This window comes from Danio rerio, chromosome 2, assembly GCF_049306965.1.
Source record: "Danio rerio strain Tuebingen ecotype United States chromosome 2, GRCz12tu, whole genome shotgun sequence".
NCBI classification, from domain to species: domain Eukaryota; kingdom Metazoa; phylum Chordata; class Actinopteri; order Cypriniformes; family Danionidae; genus Danio; species Danio rerio.
In genome coordinates this window covers 16725941-16743407 of record NC_133177.1, presented here as the reverse complement: position 1 = coordinate 16743407, position 17467 = coordinate 16725941, and the positions used below count along the sequence as shown (strand labels likewise).

General features: G+C 54.2%; 4 non-coding genes across 4 annotated transcripts; all 4 read right to left on the bottom strand.

Moving 5' to 3' along the window:
* Positions 1–3343: 3343 nt before the first annotated feature.
* On the bottom strand, positions 3344–3534 carry LOC141379341 (U2 spliceosomal RNA). Its single transcript, XR_012395887.1, has one exon. It is a non-coding gene; the product is annotated as a U2 spliceosomal RNA (small nuclear RNA).
* Positions 3535–7933: 4399 nt separating this feature from the next.
* Positions 7934–8124, bottom strand: LOC141379340 (U2 spliceosomal RNA). The gene has a single exon (XR_012395882.1). It is a non-coding gene; the product is annotated as a U2 spliceosomal RNA (small nuclear RNA).
* A 4335-nt stretch (positions 8125–12459) lies between these two features.
* On the bottom strand, positions 12460–12650 carry LOC141379338 (U2 spliceosomal RNA). The gene has a single exon (XR_012395879.1). It is a non-coding gene; the product is annotated as a U2 spliceosomal RNA (small nuclear RNA).
* A 4335-nt stretch (positions 12651–16985) lies between these two features.
* LOC141379409 (U2 spliceosomal RNA) lies at positions 16986–17176 on the bottom strand. Its single transcript, XR_012396012.1, has one exon. It is a non-coding gene; the product is annotated as a U2 spliceosomal RNA (small nuclear RNA).
* Positions 17177–17467: the final 291 nt, after the last annotated feature.

Here is a 17467-nt window from a genome sequence, read left to right as displayed (position 1 = left end):
ATGCCCACTTGAGCCACCACAATCAGCGGGAATCAGTCACTCTTTTTGGGGCAGCTTCAGCTCTAAAGGGAACCCTGGGAAAGACCTCCAGAGAGTTTCTTGCGTGCCCGAACGAGCTGCCAGCAATTGGCAGGAACCAGCCACTCTTTCCGGGGGCAGCTTCAGCTCTGAAGGGAACCCTGGAAAAAGACTTCCAGGGGGCTTCTTGAACGCCCACGCGAGCTGCCAGCTCCTGGCAGGGATCAGTCACTCTTTCTGGGACAGCTTGAGCTCGTGAAGTAGCCCAAGAAAAGACCTCCAGGGTGTTTCTTCCATGCCCACTTGAGCCACCACAGTCGGCGGGGAATCAGTCACTCTTTCCGGGGGCGGCTTCAGCTCAAAATGGACCCCTGGGAAAGACTTCCAGAGGGTTTCTTGAATGCCCTAACGAGCTGCCAGCAACTGGCAGGAATATGTCACTCTTTCCGGGGCAGCTTGATCTCTTGAAGGAGCCCAAGAGAATACCTCCAGGGCATTTCTTCCATGCCCAAACGAGCTGCCAGCAATTGGCAGGAATCAGTCACTCTTTCCGGGGCAGCTTGAGCTCTTGAAGGACCCCAAGAAAAGACCTCCAGGGCATTTCTTCCATGCCCAAAGGAGCTGCCCCAACTGGCAGGAATCAGTCACTCTTTCTGGGGCAGCCTCAGCTACTTAAGGGACCCCTGGGAAGGACCTCCAGGGTGATTCTTCCATGCCCACTTGAGCCACCACAGTCAGCGGGGAAGGAGTCACTCTTTCTGGGGCAGCTTCAGCTCTAAAGGGACCCCTGGGTAAGACTTGTGGAGGGTTTCTTGAATGCCAAAACGAGCTGCCAGCAACTGGCAGGAATCAGTCACTCTTCCTGGGGCAGCTTGAGCTCTTGAAGGACCCCAAGAACAAGACCTCCAGGGCGTTTCTTCCAAGCCCAAACGAGCTGCCACAATAGGCGGGAATCAGTCACTCTTTCTGGGGCAGCTAGACCTCTGGAAGGGCCCCAAGAACAGACCTCCAGGGCGTTTCTTCCATGCCCAAACGTGCTGCCCCAACTAGCAGGAATCAGTCACCCTGTCTGGGGCAGCTTCAGCTGCCCAAGGGACCATTGGGAAGGACGTCCAGGGTGATTCTTCCATGCCCACTTGAGCCACCACAGTCAGCGGGGAAGGAGTCACTCTTTCTGGGGCAGCTTCAGCTCTAAAGGGACCCCTGGGTAAGACTTGCGGAGGGTTTCTTGAATGCCAAAACGAGCTGCCAGCAACTGGCAGGAATCAGTCACTCTTTCTGGGGCAGCTTGAGCTCTTGAAGGGCCCCAAGAACAAGACCTCCAGGGCGTTTCTTCCATGCCCAATTGAGCTGCCACAATAAGCGGGAGTCAGTCACCCTGTCTGGGGCAGCTTCAGCTCCAAAGGGACCCCTGGGTAAGACTTATGGAGGGTTTCTTGAATGCCAAAACAAGCTGCCAGCAACTGCCACAATAGGCGGGAATCAGTCACTCTTTCTGGGGCAGCTAGACCTCTTGAAGGACCCCAAGAACAAGACCTCCAGGGCGTTTCTTCCAAGCCCAAACGAGCTGCCACAATAGGCGGGAATCAGTCACTCTTTCTGGGGCAGCTAGACCTCTGGAAGGGCCCCAAGAACAGACCTCCAGGGCGTTTCTTCCATGCCCAAACGTGCTGCCCCAACTAGCAGGAATCAGTCACCCTGTCTGGGGCAGCTTCAGCTGCCCAAGGGACCATTGGGAAGGACGTCCAGGGTGATTCTTCCATGCCCACTTGAGCCACCACAGTCAGCGGGGAAGGAGTCACTCTTTCTGGGGCAGCTTCAGCTCTAAAGGGACCCCTGGGTAAGACTTGCGGAGGGTTTCTTGAATGCCAAAACGAGCTGCCAGCAACTGGCAGGAATCAGTCACTCTTTCTGGGGCAGCTTGAGCTCTTGAAGGGCCCCAAGAACAAGACCTCCAGGGCGTTTCTTCCATGCCCAATTGAGCTGCCACAATAAGCGGGAGTCAGTCACCCTGTCTGGGGCAGCTTCAGCTCCAAAGGGACCCCTGGGTAAGACTTATGGAGGGTTTCTTGAATGCCAAAACAAGCTGCCAGCAACTGCCACAATAGGCGGGAATCAGTCACTCTTTCTGGGGCAGCTAGACCTCTTGAAGGACCCCAAGAACAAGACCTCCAGGGCGTTTCTTCCAAGCCCAAACGAGCTGCCACAATAGGCGGGAATCAGTCACTCTTTCTGGGGCAGCTAGACCTCTGGAAGGGCCCCAAGAACAGACCTCCAGGGCGTTTCTTCCAAGCCCAAACGAGATGCCTCCACAAGCGGCAATCAGTCACCCTTTCTGGGGCAGCTTCRGCTACTCAAGGGACCAGTGGGAAGGACTTCCAGGGCGATTCTTCCATGCCCACTTGAGCCACCATAATCAGCAGGAATCGGTCACTCTTTCTGGGGTGTGTTTTAGCTCTCAAAAGCGCCCTGGAAGGACTTCCATGGCCACAATTAGCGGGAAACCATCACCTTTTTTAGGGTCAGACCCAGCTCTTAAGGGACCCTTCCATGGGAAGGACTTCCAGAGCCTTTCTTCCAATCCAGCTTGGCCGGAAATCAGTCACCCTTTCCCGGGGATACGCTTAAGCTCCTAAGGGCCCCCCTTTCCGGAGCGTTTTTCCTTGCCCGCACTGGCCTTGACTCTGGCTGGGTAATCTTCACCCTCTCTGGGGGCAAGCACCTGCCCTGTGGGGGACCCTGGAGGAACACCTGTTCTCCAGCAGTGCCCGGGTAGCCCAAACTTAAGCCCGGGAACATTGACTTGGTTAACCGCAGGTGCCAGCCTTGCGTGCCGCTGGTGCCCCAAAGGGGCATGTACCTCTAGGCGCGGGACGTCCCCACACGTAGGCTGGGAGTTGGGGCCCCGGCCCGGCGCTTTGGACCCTGGGTGAATGCGACAGGAGCGGGGGTTTCATGCTTTGCCATTTTTCAAATCCTCTGCACAGCTCTCTGGACCCACCATCCCCCAGGTCAGACTTGGGTCCTGATTGGGAATTATCCTCTCCACAGCTCTCTGGACCCACCATCCCCCAGGTCAGACTTAGGTCCTGATTGGGAATTTTGGATGGATTTTTTTTATTTATTTTTTTTTCCTCCCTGAGTTGCAATATGTGCATCGTGGCTCATGGACTAGAATAAGAGGATCCTGCCAAGAGGGTTGTTCATGCTCACTGTCTAAACGAGCGCATAAGACAGATACCTAATCGCAAAGAAGCGCAAGTCCCTACATTCAATCTAACGTTATGTTAAATTTCATGCAATCTAGTTCTGCTGTTCACCGCTTAATGAGTGCACCGTTCCCGGAGGTACTGCAATACCAGGTCGATGCGTGGAGTGGGTGGAGCAAGCCCCTAACCCATCTCCCAGCTGCAAAAATCAATTTAATATATAGTGCCCGGGTAGGGCACGTATCAGATATTAAACTGATAAGAACAGATACTACACTTGATCTTAGCCAAAAGGCCGAGAAGCGATACCCACAAACTGTCAGCAGTAGGAGCCGCAATCTACGCCACAAATAATACAATGTCGGCAAGCATAACAGGTACTAATTTTTAACCCTTAAACCTCCAGCACATTTGCTGACAGACAGACAGACATAACATTTTAGGCTTAACTAAGAGCCGTTGGTGACCAAAAACAAACTCCAAGCTTGAATACGGCAAAGAGACGTGACTATGGGCCGCTGGTGCCCAATGAGGGTACTTGAAAAGCCCCTGTTTGAGAGACTTTTCCGACCAAGTCAGTGTAGTTGCCATCCCCCCTTCAGAAGTCCAGACCAGGATTTTGTCTGGGCCGGCCTCGGAGATCAACCTGTCTTCCTTTACCTGCTTGAGCCTTGGGAAAAGACTTCCATGCCCGTATGAGCCACCACAGTCAGCGGGAATCAGTGACTCTTTTTTGGGGCAGCTCCAGCTCTAAAGGAACCCCTGGAAAGGACTTGCATGGCATTTCTTCCATGCCCGCGTGAGCCACCACATCAGTCACTCCTTCTGGGGCAGCTTGAGCTCTTGAAGGAGCCCAAGAAAAGACCTCCAGGGCATTTCTTCCAATCCCAAACGAGCTGCCCCAACTAGCAGGAATCAGTCACTCTTTCTGGGGCAGCCTCAGCTACTTAAGGGACCCCTGGGAAGGACCTCCAGGGTGATTCTTCCATGCCCACTTGAGCCACCACAGTCAGCGGGGAAGGAGTCACTCTTTCTGGGGCAGCTTCAGCTCTAAAGGGACCCCTGGGTAAGACTTGCGGAGGGTTTCTTGAATGCCAAAACGAGCTGCCAGCAACTGGCAGGAATCAGTCACTCTTTCTGGGGCAGCTTGAGCTCTTGAAGGACCCCAAGAAAAGACCTCCAGGGCATTTCTTCCATGCCCAAAGGAGCTGCCCCAACTAGCAGGAATCAGTCACTCTTTGTGGGGTAGCTTCAGCTACTTAAGGGACCATTGGGAAGGACCTCCAGGGTGATTCTTTCATGCCCACTTGAGCCACCACAATCAGCGGGAATCAGTCACTCTTTTTGGGGCAGCTTCAGCTCTAAAGGGAACCCTGGGAAAGACCTCCAGAGAGTTTCTTGCGTGCCCGAACGAGCTGCCAGCAATTGGCAGGAACCAGCCACTCTTTCCGGGGGCAGCTTCAGCTCTGAAGGGAACCCTGGAAAAAGACTTCCAGGGGGCTTCTTGAACGCCCACGCGAGCTGCCAGCTCCTGGCAGGGATCAGTCACTCTTTCTGGGACAGCTTGAGCTCGTGAAGTAGCCCAAGAAAAGACCTCCAGGGTGTTTCTTCCATGCCCACTTGAGCCACCACAGTCGGCGGGGAATCAGTCACTCTTTCCGGGGGCGGCTTCAGCTCAAAATGGACCCCTGGGAAAGACTTCCAGAGGGTTTCTTGAATGCCCTAACGAGCTGCCAGCAACTGGCAGGAATATGTCACTCTTTCCGGGGCAGCTTGATCTCTTGAAGGAGCCCAAGAGAATACCTCCAGGGCATTTCTTCCATGCCCAAACGAGCTGCCAGCAATTGGCAGGAATCAGTCACTCTTTCCGGGGCAGCTTGAGCTCTTGAAGGACCCCAAGAAAAGACCTCCAGGGCATTTCTTCCATGCCCAAAGGAGCTGCCCCAACTGGCAGGAATCAGTCACTCTTTCTGGGGCAGCCTCAGCTACTTAAGGGACCCCTGGGAAGGACCTCCAGGGTGATTCTTCCATGCCCACTTGAGCCACCACAGTCAGCGGGGAAGGAGTCACTCTTTCTGGGGCAGCTTCAGCTCTAAAGGGACCCCTGGGTAAGACTTGTGGAGGGTTTCTTGAATGCCAAAACGAGCTGCCAGCAACTGGCAGGAATCAGTCACTCTTTCTGGGGCAGCTTGAGCTCTTGAAGGACCCCAAGAACAAGACCTCCAGGGCGTTTCTTCCAAGCCCAAACGAGCTGCCACAATAGGCGGGAATCAGTCACTCTTTCTGGGGCAGCTAGACCTCTGGAAGGGCCCCAAGAACAGACCTCCAGGGCGTTTCTTCCATGCCCAAACGTGCTGCCCCAACTAGCAGGAATCAGTCACCCTGTCTGGGGCAGCTTCAGCTGCCCAAGGGACCATTGGGAAGGACGTCCAGGGTGATTCTTCCATGCCCACTTGAGCCACCACAGTCAGCGGGGAAGGAGTCACTCTTTCTGGGGCAGCTTCAGCTCTAAAGGGACCCCTGGGTAAGACTTGCGGAGGGTTTCTTGAATGCCAAAACGAGCTGCCAGCAACTGGCAGGAATCAGTCACTCTTTCTGGGGCAGCTTGAGCTCTTGAAGGGCCCCAAGAACAAGACCTCCAGGGCGTTTCTTCCATGCCCAATTGAGCTGCCACAATAAGCGGGAGTCAGTCACCCTGTCTGGGGCAGCTTCAGCTCCAAAGGGACCCCTGGGTAAGACTTATGGAGGGTTTCTTGAATGCCAAAACAAGCTGCCAGCAACTGCCACAATAGGCGGGAATCAGTCACTCTTTCTGGGGCAGCTAGACCTCTTGAAGGACCCCAAGAACAAGACCTCCAGGGCGTTTCTTCCAAGCCCAAACGAGCTGCCACAATAGGCGGGAATCAGTCACTCTTTCTGGGGCAGCTAGACCTCTGGAAGGGCCCCAAGAACAGACCTCCAGGGCGTTTCTTCCATGCCCAAACGTGCTGCCCCAACTAGCAGGAATCAGTCACCCTGTCTGGGGCAGCTTCAGCTGCCCAAGGGACCATTGGGAAGGACGTCCAGGGTGATTCTTCCATGCCCACTTGAGCCACCACAGTCAGCGGGGAAGGAGTCACTCTTTCTGGGGCAGCTTCAGCTCTAAAGGGACCCCTGGGTAAGACTTGCGGAGGGTTTCTTGAATGCCAAAACGAGCTGCCAGCAACTGGCAGGAATCAGTCACTCTTTCTGGGGCAGCTTGAGCTCTTGAAGGGCCCCAAGAACAAGACCTCCAGGGCGTTTCTTCCATGCCCAATTGAGCTGCCACAATAAGCGGGAGTCAGTCACCCTGTCTGGGGCAGCTTCAGCTCCAAAGGGACCCCTGGGTAAGACTTATGGAGGGTTTCTTGAATGCCAAAACAAGCTGCCAGCAACTGCCACAATAGGCGGGAATCAGTCACTCTTTCTGGGGCAGCTAGACCTCTTGAAGGACCCCAAGAACAAGACCTCCAGGGCGTTTCTTCCAAGCCCAAACGAGCTGCCACAATAGGCGGGAATCAGTCACTCTTTCTGGGGCAGCTAGACCTCTGGAAGGGCCCCAAGAACAGACCTCCAGGGCGTTTCTTCCAAGCCCAAACGAGATGCCTCCACAAGCGGCAATCAGTCACCCTTTCTGGGGCAGCTTCGGCTACTCAAGGGACCAGTGGGAAGGACTTCCAGGGCGATTCTTCCATGCCCACTTGAGCCACCATAATCAGCAGGAATCGGTCACTCTTTCTGGGGTGTGTTTTAGCTCTCAAAAGCGCCCTGGAAGGACTTCCATGGCCACAATTAGCGGGAAACCATCACCTTTTTTAGGGTCAGACCCAGCTCTTAAGGGACCCTTCCATGGGAAGGACTTCCAGAGCCTTTCTTCCAATCCAGCTTGGCCGGAAATCAGTCACCCTTTCCCGGGGATACGCTTAAGCTCCTAAGGGCCCCCCTTTCCGGAGCGTTTTTCCTTGCCCGCACTGGCCTTGACTCTGGCTGGGTAATCTTCACCCTCTCTGGGGGCAAGCACCTGCCCTGTGGGGGACCCTGGAGGAACACCTGTTCTCCAGCAGTGCCCGGGTAGCCCAAACTTAAGCCCGGGAACATTGACTTGGTTAACCGCAGGTGCCAGCCTTGCGTGCCGCTGGTGCCCCAAAGGGGCATGTACCTCTAGGCGCGGGACGTCCCCACACGTAGGCTGGGAGTTGGGGCCCCGGCCCGGCGCTTTGGACCCTGGGTGAATGCGACAGGAGCGGGGGTTTCATGCTTTGCCATTTTTCAAATCCTCTGCACAGCTCTCTGGACCCACCATCCCCCAGGTCAGACTTAGGTCCTGATTGGGAATTATCCTCTCCACAGCTCTCTGGACCCACCATCCCCCAGGTCAGACTTGGGTCCTGATTGGGAATTATCCTCTCCACAGCTCTCTGGACCCACCATCCCCCAGGTCAGACTTAGGTCCTGATTGGGAATTTTGGATGGATTTTTTTTATTTATTTTTTTTTCCTCCCTGAGTTGCAATATGTGCATCGTGGCTCATGGACTAGAATAAGAGGATCCTGCCAAGAGGGTTGTTCATGCTCACTGTCTAAACGAGCGCATAAGACAGATACCTAATCGCAAAGAAGCGCAAGTCCCTACATTCAATCTAACGTTATGTTAAATTTCATGCAATCTAGTTCTGCTGTTCACCGCTTAATGAGTGCACCGTTCCCGGAGGTACTGCAATACCAGGTCGATGCGTGGAGTGGGTGGAGCAAGCCCCTAACCCATCTCCCAGCTGCAAAAATCAATTTAATATATAGTGCCCGGGTAGGGCACGTATCAGATATTAAACTGATAAGAACAGATACTACACTTGATCTTAGCCAAAAGGCCGAGAAGCGATACCCACAAACTGTCAGCAGTAGGAGCCGCAATCTACGCCACAAATAATACAATGTCGGCAAGCATAACAGGTACTAATTTTTAACCCTTAAACCTCCAGCACATTTGCTGACAGACAGACAGACATAACATTTTAGGCTTAACTAAGAGCCGTTGGTGACCAAAAACAAACTCCAAGCTTGAATACGGCAAAGAGACGTGACTATGGGCCGCTGGTGCCCAATGAGGGTACTTGAAAAGCCCCTGTTTGAGAGACTTTTCCGACCAAGTCAGTGTAGTTGCCATCCCCCCTTCAGAAGTCCAGACCAGGATTTTGTCTGGGCCGGCCTCGGAGATCAACCTGTCTTCCTTTACCTGCTTGAGCCTTGGGAAAAGACTTCCATGCCCGTATGAGCCACCACAGTCAGCGGGAATCAGTGACTCTTTTTTGGGGCAGCTCCAGCTCTAAAGGAACCCCTGGAAAGGACTTGCATGGCATTTCTTCCATGCCCGCGTGAGCCACCACATCAGTCACTCCTTCTGGGGCAGCTTGAGCTCTTGAAGGAGCCCAAGAAAAGACCTCCAGGGCATTTCTTCCAATCCCAAACGAGCTGCCCCAACTAGCAGGAATCAGTCACTCTTTCTGGGGCAGCCTCAGCTACTTAAGGGACCCCTGGGAAGGACCTCCAGGGTGATTCTTCCATGCCCACTTGAGCCACCACAGTCAGCGGGGAAGGAGTCACTCTTTCTGGGGCAGCTTCAGCTCTAAAGGGACCCCTGGGTAAGACTTGCGGAGGGTTTCTTGAATGCCAAAACGAGCTGCCAGCAACTGGCAGGAATCAGTCACTCTTTCTGGGGCAGCTTGAGCTCTTGAAGGACCCCAAGAAAAGACCTCCAGGGCATTTCTTCCATGCCCAAAGGAGCTGCCCCAACTAGCAGGAATCAGTCACTCTTTGTGGGGTAGCTTCAGCTACTTAAGGGACCATTGGGAAGGACCTCCAGGGTGATTCTTTCATGCCCACTTGAGCCACCACAATCAGCGGGAATCAGTCACTCTTTTTGGGGCAGCTTCAGCTCTAAAGGGAACCCTGGGAAAGACCTCCAGAGAGTTTCTTGCGTGCCCGAACGAGCTGCCAGCAATTGGCAGGAACCAGCCACTCTTTCCGGGGGCAGCTTCAGCTCTGAAGGGAACCCTGGAAAAAGACTTCCAGGGGGCTTCTTGAACGCCCACGCGAGCTGCCAGCTCCTGGCAGGGATCAGTCACTCTTTCTGGGACAGCTTGAGCTCGTGAAGTAGCCCAAGAAAAGACCTCCAGGGTGTTTCTTCCATGCCCACTTGAGCCACCACAGTCGGCGGGGAATCAGTCACTCTTTCCGGGGGCGGCTTCAGCTCAAAATGGACCCCTGGGAAAGACTTCCAGAGGGTTTCTTGAATGCCCTAACGAGCTGCCAGCAACTGGCAGGAATATGTCACTCTTTCCGGGGCAGCTTGATCTCTTGAAGGAGCCCAAGAGAATACCTCCAGGGCATTTCTTCCATGCCCAAACGAGCTGCCAGCAATTGGCAGGAATCAGTCACTCTTTCCGGGGCAGCTTGAGCTCTTGAAGGACCCCAAGAAAAGACCTCCAGGGCATTTCTTCCATGCCCAAAGGAGCTGCCCCAACTGGCAGGAATCAGTCACTCTTTCTGGGGCAGCCTCAGCTACTTAAGGGACCCCTGGGAAGGACCTCCAGGGTGATTCTTCCATGCCCACTTGAGCCACCACAGTCAGCGGGGAAGGAGTCACTCTTTCTGGGGCAGCTTCAGCTCTAAAGGGACCCCTGGGTAAGACTTGTGGAGGGTTTCTTGAATGCCAAAACGAGCTGCCAGCAACTGGCAGGAATCAGTCACTCTTTCTGGGGCAGCTTGAGCTCTTGAAGGACCCCAAGAACAAGACCTCCAGGGCGTTTCTTCCAAGCCCAAACGAGCTGCCACAATAGGCGGGAATCAGTCACTCTTTCTGGGGCAGCTAGACCTCTGGAAGGGCCCCAAGAACAGACCTCCAGGGCGTTTCTTCCATGCCCAAACGTGCTGCCCCAACTAGCAGGAATCAGTCACCCTGTCTGGGGCAGCTTCAGCTGCCCAAGGGACCATTGGGAAGGACGTCCAGGGTGATTCTTCCATGCCCACTTGAGCCACCACAGTCAGCGGGGAAGGAGTCACTCTTTCTGGGGCAGCTTCAGCTCTAAAGGGACCCCTGGGTAAGACTTGCGGAGGGTTTCTTGAATGCCAAAACGAGCTGCCAGCAACTGGCAGGAATCAGTCACTCTTTCTGGGGCAGCTTGAGCTCTTGAAGGGCCCCAAGAACAAGACCTCCAGGGCGTTTCTTCCATGCCCAATTGAGCTGCCACAATAAGCGGGAGTCAGTCACCCTGTCTGGGGCAGCTTCAGCTCCAAAGGGACCCCTGGGTAAGACTTATGGAGGGTTTCTTGAATGCCAAAACAAGCTGCCAGCAACTGCCACAATAGGCGGGAATCAGTCACTCTTTCTGGGGCAGCTAGACCTCTTGAAGGACCCCAAGAACAAGACCTCCAGGGCGTTTCTTCCAAGCCCAAACGAGCTGCCACAATAGGCGGGAATCAGTCACTCTTTCTGGGGCAGCTAGACCTCTGGAAGGGCCCCAAGAACAGACCTCCAGGGCGTTTCTTCCATGCCCAAACGTGCTGCCCCAACTAGCAGGAATCAGTCACCCTGTCTGGGGCAGCTTCAGCTGCCCAAGGGACCATTGGGAAGGACGTCCAGGGTGATTCTTCCATGCCCACTTGAGCCACCACAGTCAGCGGGGAAGGAGTCACTCTTTCTGGGGCAGCTTCAGCTCTAAAGGGACCCCTGGGTAAGACTTGCGGAGGGTTTCTTGAATGCCAAAACGAGCTGCCAGCAACTGGCAGGAATCAGTCACTCTTTCTGGGGCAGCTTGAGCTCTTGAAGGGCCCCAAGAACAAGACCTCCAGGGCGTTTCTTCCATGCCCAATTGAGCTGCCACAATAAGCGGGAGTCAGTCACCCTGTCTGGGGCAGCTTCAGCTCCAAAGGGACCCCTGGGTAAGACTTATGGAGGGTTTCTTGAATGCCAAAACAAGCTGCCAGCAACTGCCACAATAGGCGGGAATCAGTCACTCTTTCTGGGGCAGCTAGACCTCTTGAAGGACCCCAAGAACAAGACCTCCAGGGCGTTTCTTCCAAGCCCAAACGAGCTGCCACAATAGGCGGGAATCAGTCACTCTTTCTGGGGCAGCTAGACCTCTGGAAGGGCCCCAAGAACAGACCTCCAGGGCGTTTCTTCCAAGCCCAAACGAGATGCCTCCACAAGCGGCAATCAGTCACCCTTTCTGGGGCAGCTTCGGCTACTCAAGGGACCAGTGGGAAGGACTTCCAGGGCGATTCTTCCATGCCCACTTGAGCCACCATAATCAGCAGGAATCGGTCACTCTTTCTGGGGTGTGTTTTAGCTCTCAAAAGCGCCCTGGAAGGACTTCCATGGCCACAATTAGCGGGAAACCATCACCTTTTTTAGGGTCAGACCCAGCTCTTAAGGGACCCTTCCATGGGAAGGACTTCCAGAGCCTTTCTTCCAATCCAGCTTGGCCGGAAATCAGTCACCCTTTCCCGGGGATACGCTTAAGCTCCTAAGGGCCCCCCTTTCCGGAGCGTTTTTCCTTGCCCGCACTGGCCTTGACTCTGGCTGGGTAATCTTCACCCTCTCTGGGGGCAAGCACCTGCCCTGTGGGGGACCCTGGAGGAACACCTGTTCTCCAGCAGTGCCCGGGTAGCCCAAACTTAAGCCCGGGAACATTGACTTGGTTAACCGCAGGTGCCAGCCTTGCGTGCCGCTGGTGCCCCAAAGGGGCATGTACCTCTAGGCGCGGGACGTCCCCACACGTAGGCTGGGAGTTGGGGCCCCGGCCCGGCGCTTTGGACCCTGGGTGAATGCGACAGGAGCGGGGGTTTCATGCTTTGCCATTTTTCAAATCCTCTGCACAGCTCTCTGGACCCACCATCCCCCAGGTCAGACTTGGGTCCTGATTGGGAATTATCCTCTCCACAGCTCTCTGGACCCACCATCCCCCAGGTCAGACTTAGGTCCTGATTGGGAATTTTGGATGGATTTTTTTTATTTATTTTTTTTTCCTCCCTGAGTTGCAATATGTGCATCGTGGCTCATGGACTAGAATAAGAGGATCCTGCCAAGAGGGTTGTTCATGCTCACTGTCTAAACGAGCGCATAAGACAGATACCTAATCGCAAAGAAGCGCAAGTCCCTACATTCAATCTAACGTTATGTTAAATTTCATGCAATCTAGTTCTGCTGTTCACCGCTTAATGAGTGCACCGTTCCCGGAGGTACTGCAATACCAGGTCGATGCGTGGAGTGGGTGGAGCAAGCCCCTAACCCATCTCCCAGCTGCAAAAATCAATTTAATATATAGTGCCCGGGTAGGGCACGTATCAGATATTAAACTGATAAGAACAGATACTACACTTGATCTTAGCCAAAAGGCCGAGAAGCGATACCCACAAACTGTCAGCAGTAGGAGCCGCAATCTACGCCACAAATAATACAATGTCGGCAAGCATAACAGGTACTAATTTTTAACCCTTAAACCTCCAGCACATTTGCTGACAGACAGACAGACATAACATTTTAGGCTTAACTAAGAGCCGTTGGTGACCAAAAACAAACTCCAAGCTTGAATACGGCAAAGAGACGTGACTATGGGCCGCTGGTGCCCAATGAGGGTACTTGAAAAGCCCCTGTTTGAGAGACTTTTCCGACCAAGTCAGTGTAGTTGCCATCCCCCCTTCAGAAGTCCAGACCAGGATTTTGTCTGGGCCGGCCTCGGAGATCAACCTGTCTTCCTTTACCTGCTTGAGCCTTGGGAAAAGACTTCCATGCCCGTATGAGCCACCACAGTCAGCGGGAATCAGTGACTCTTTTTTGGGGCAGCTCCAGCTCTAAAGGAACCCCTGGAAAGGACTTGCATGGCATTTCTTCCATGCCCGCGTGAGCCACCACATCAGTCACTCCTTCTGGGGCAGCTTGAGCTCTTGAAGGAGCCCAAGAAAAGACCTCCAGGGCATTTCTTCCAATCCCAAACGAGCTGCCCCAACTAGCAGGAATCAGTCACTCTTTCTGGGGCAGCCTCAGCTACTTAAGGGACCCCTGGGAAGGACCTCCAGGGTGATTCTTCCATGCCCACTTGAGCCACCACAGTCAGCGGGGAAGGAGTCACTCTTTCTGGGGCAGCTTCAGCTCTAAAGGGACCCCTGGGTAAGACTTGCGGAGGGTTTCTTGAATGCCAAAACGAGCTGCCAGCAACTGGCAGGAATCAGTCACTCTTTCTGGGGCAGCTTGAGCTCTTGAAGGACCCCAAGAAAAGACCTCCAGGGCATTTCTTCCATGCCCAAAGGAGCTGCCCCAACTAGCAGGAATCAGTCACTCTTTGTGGGGTAGCTTCAGCTACTTAAGGGACCATTGGGAAGGACCTCCAGGGTGATTCTTTCATGCCCACTTGAGCCACCACAATCAGCGGGAATCAGTCACTCTTTTTGGGGCAGCTTCAGCTCTAAAGGGAACCCTGGGAAAGACCTCCAGAGAGTTTCTTGCGTGCCCGAACGAGCTGCCAGCAATTGGCAGGAACCAGCCACTCTTTCCGGGGGCAGCTTCAGCTCTGAAGGGAACCCTGGAAAAAGACTTCCAGGGGGCTTCTTGAACGCCCACGCGAGCTGCCAGCTCCTGGCAGGGATCAGTCACTCTTTCTGGGACAGCTTGAGCTCGTGAAGTAGCCCAAGAAAAGACCTCCAGGGTGTTTCTTCCATGCCCACTTGAGCCACCACAGTCGGCGGGGAATCAGTCACTCTTTCCGGGGGCGGCTTCAGCTCAAAATGGACCCCTGGGAAAGACTTCCAGAGGGTTTCTTGAATGCCCTAACGAGCTGCCAGCAACTGGCAGGAATATGTCACTCTTTCCGGGGCAGCTTGATCTCTTGAAGGAGCCCAAGAGAATACCTCCAGGGCATTTCTTCCATGCCCAAACGAGCTGCCAGCAATTGGCAGGAATCAGTCACTCTTTCCGGGGCAGCTTGAGCTCTTGAAGGACCCCAAGAAAAGACCTCCAGGGCATTTCTTCCATGCCCAAAGGAGCTGCCCCAACTGGCAGGAATCAGTCACTCTTTCTGGGGCAGCCTCAGCTACTTAAGGGACCCCTGGGAAGGACCTCCAGGGTGATTCTTCCATGCCCACTTGAGCCACCACAGTCAGCGGGGAAGGAGTCACTCTTTCTGGGGCAGCTTCAGCTCTAAAGGGACCCCTGGGTAAGACTTGTGGAGGGTTTCTTGAATGCCAAAACGAGCTGCCAGCAACTGGCAGGAATCAGTCACTCTTTCTGGGGCAGCTTGAGCTCTTGAAGGACCCCAAGAACAAGACCTCCAGGGCGTTTCTTCCAAGCCCAAACGAGCTGCCACAATAGGCGGGAATCAGTCACTCTTTCTGGGGCAGCTAGACCTCTGGAAGGGCCCCAAGAACAGACCTCCAGGGCGTTTCTTCCATGCCCAAACGTGCTGCCCCAACTAGCAGGAATCAGTCACCCTGTCTGGGGCAGCTTCAGCTGCCCAAGGGACCATTGGGAAGGACGTCCAGGGTGATTCTTCCATGCCCACTTGAGCCACCACAGTCAGCGGGGAAGGAGTCACTCTTTCTGGGGCAGCTTCAGCTCTAAAGGGACCCCTGGGTAAGACTTGCGGAGGGTTTCTTGAATGCCAAAACGAGCTGCCAGCAACTGGCAGGAATCAGTCACTCTTTCTGGGGCAGCTTGAGCTCTTGAAGGGCCCCAAGAACAAGACCTCCAGGGCGTTTCTTCCATGCCCAATTGAGCTGCCACAATAAGCGGGAGTCAGTCACCCTGTCTGGGGCAGCTTCAGCTCCAAAGGGACCCCTGGGTAAGACTTATGGAGGGTTTCTTGAATGCCAAAACAAGCTGCCAGCAACTGCCACAATAGGCGGGAATCAGTCACTCTTTCTGGGGCAGCTTGAGCTCTTGAAGGACCCCAAGAACAAGACCTCCAGGGCGTTTCTTCCAAGCCCAAACGAGCTGCCACAATAGGCGGGAATCAGTCACTCTTTCTGGGGCAGCTAGACCTCTGGAAGGGCCCCAAGAACAGACCTCCAGGGCGTTTCTTCCATGCCCAAACGTGCTGCCCCAACTAGCAGGAATCAGTCACCCTGTCTGGGGCAGCTTCAGCTGCCCAAGGGACCATTGGGAAGGACGTCCAGGGTGATTCTTCCATGCCCACTTGAGCCACCACAGTCAGCGGGGAAGGAGTCACTCTTTCTGGGGCAGCTTCAGCTCTAAAGGGACCCCTGGGTAAGACTTGCGGAGGGTTTCTTGAATGCCAAAACGAGCTGCCAGCAACTGGCAGGAATCAGTCACTCTTTCTGGGGCAGCTTGAGCTCTTGAAGGGCCCCAAGAACAAGACCTCCAGGGCGTTTCTTCCATGCCCAATTGAGCTGCCACAATAAGCGGGAGTCAGTCACCCTGTCTGGGGCAGCTTCAGCTCCAAAGGGACCCCTGGGTAAGACTTATGGAGGGTTTCTTGAATGCCAAAACAAGCTGCCAGCAACTGCCACAATAGGCGGGAATCAGTCACTCTTTCTGGGGCAGCTAGACCTCTTGAAGGACCCCAAGAACAAGACCTCCAGGGCGTTTCTTCCAAGCCCAAACGAGCTGCCACAATAGGCGGGAATCAGTCACTCTTTCTGGGGCAGCTAGACCTCTGGAAGGGCCCCAAGAACAGACCTCCAGGGCGTTTCTTCCAAGCCCAAACGAGATGCCTCCACAAGCGGCAATCAGTCACCCTTTCTGGGGCAGCTTCGGCTACTCAAGGGACCAGTGGGAAGGACTTCCAGGGCGATTCTTCCATGCCCACTTGAGCCACCATAATCAGCAGGAATCGGTCACTCTTTCTGGGGTGTGTTTTAGCTCTCAAAAGCGCCCTGGAAGGACTTCCATGGCCACAATTAGCGGGAAACCATCACCTTTTTTAGGGTCAGACCCAGCTCTTAAGGGACCCTTCCATGGGAAGGACTTCCAGAGCCTTTCTTCCAATCCAGCTTGGCCGGAAATCAGTCACCCTTTCCCGGGGATACGCTTAAGCTCCTAAGGGCCCCCCTTTCCGGAGCGTTTTTCCTTGCCCGCACTGGCCTTGACTCTGGCTGGGTAATCTTCACCCTCTCTGGGGGCAAGCACCTGCCCTGTGGGGGACCCTGGAGGAACACCTGTTCTCCAGCAGTGCCCGGGTAGCCCAAACTTAAGCCCGGGAACATTGACTTGGTTAACCGCAGGTGCCAGCCTTGCGTGCCGCTGGTGCCCCAAAGGGGCATGTACCTCTAGGCGCGGGACGTCCCCACACGTAGGCTGGGAGTTGGGGCCCCGGCCCGGCGCTTTGGACCCTGGGTGAATGCGACAGGAGCGGGGGTTTCATGCTTTGCCATTTTTCAAATCCTCTGCACAGCTCTCTGGACCCACCATCCCCCAGGTCAGACTTGGGTCCTGATTGGGAATTATCCTCTCCACAGCTCTCTGGACCCACCATCCCCCAGGTCAGACTTAGGTCCTGATTGGGAATTTTGGATGGATTTTTTTTATTTATTTTTTTTTCCTCCCTGAGTTGCAATATGTGCATCGTGGCTCATGGACTAGAATAAGAGGATCCTGCCAAGAGGGTTGTTCATGCTCACTGTCTAAACGAGCGCATAAGACAGATACCTAATCGCAAAGAAGCGCAAGTCCCTACATTCAATCTAACGTTATGTTAAATTTCATGCAATCTAGTTCTGCTGTTCACCGCTTAATGAGTGCACCGTTCCCGGAGGTACTGCAATACCAGGTCGATGCGTGGAGTGGGTGGAGCAAGCCCCTAACCCATCTCCCAGCTGCAAAAATCAATTTAATATATAGTGCCCGGGTAGGGCACGTATCAGATATTAAACTGATAAGAACAGATACTACACTTGATCTTAGCCAAAAGGCCGAGAAGCRATACCCACAAACTGTCAGCAGTAGGAGCCGCAATCTACGCCACAAATAATACAATGTCGGCAAGCATAACAGGTACTAATTTTTAACCCTTAAACCTCCAGCACATTTGCTGACAGACAGACAGACATAACATTTTAGGCTTAACTAAGAGCCGTTGGTGACCAAAAACAAACTCCAAGCTTGAATACGGCAAAGAGACGTGACTATGGGCCGCTGGTGCCCAATGAGGGTACTTGAAAAGCCCCTGTTTGAGAGACTTTTCCGACCAAGTCAGTGTAGTTGCCATCCCCCCT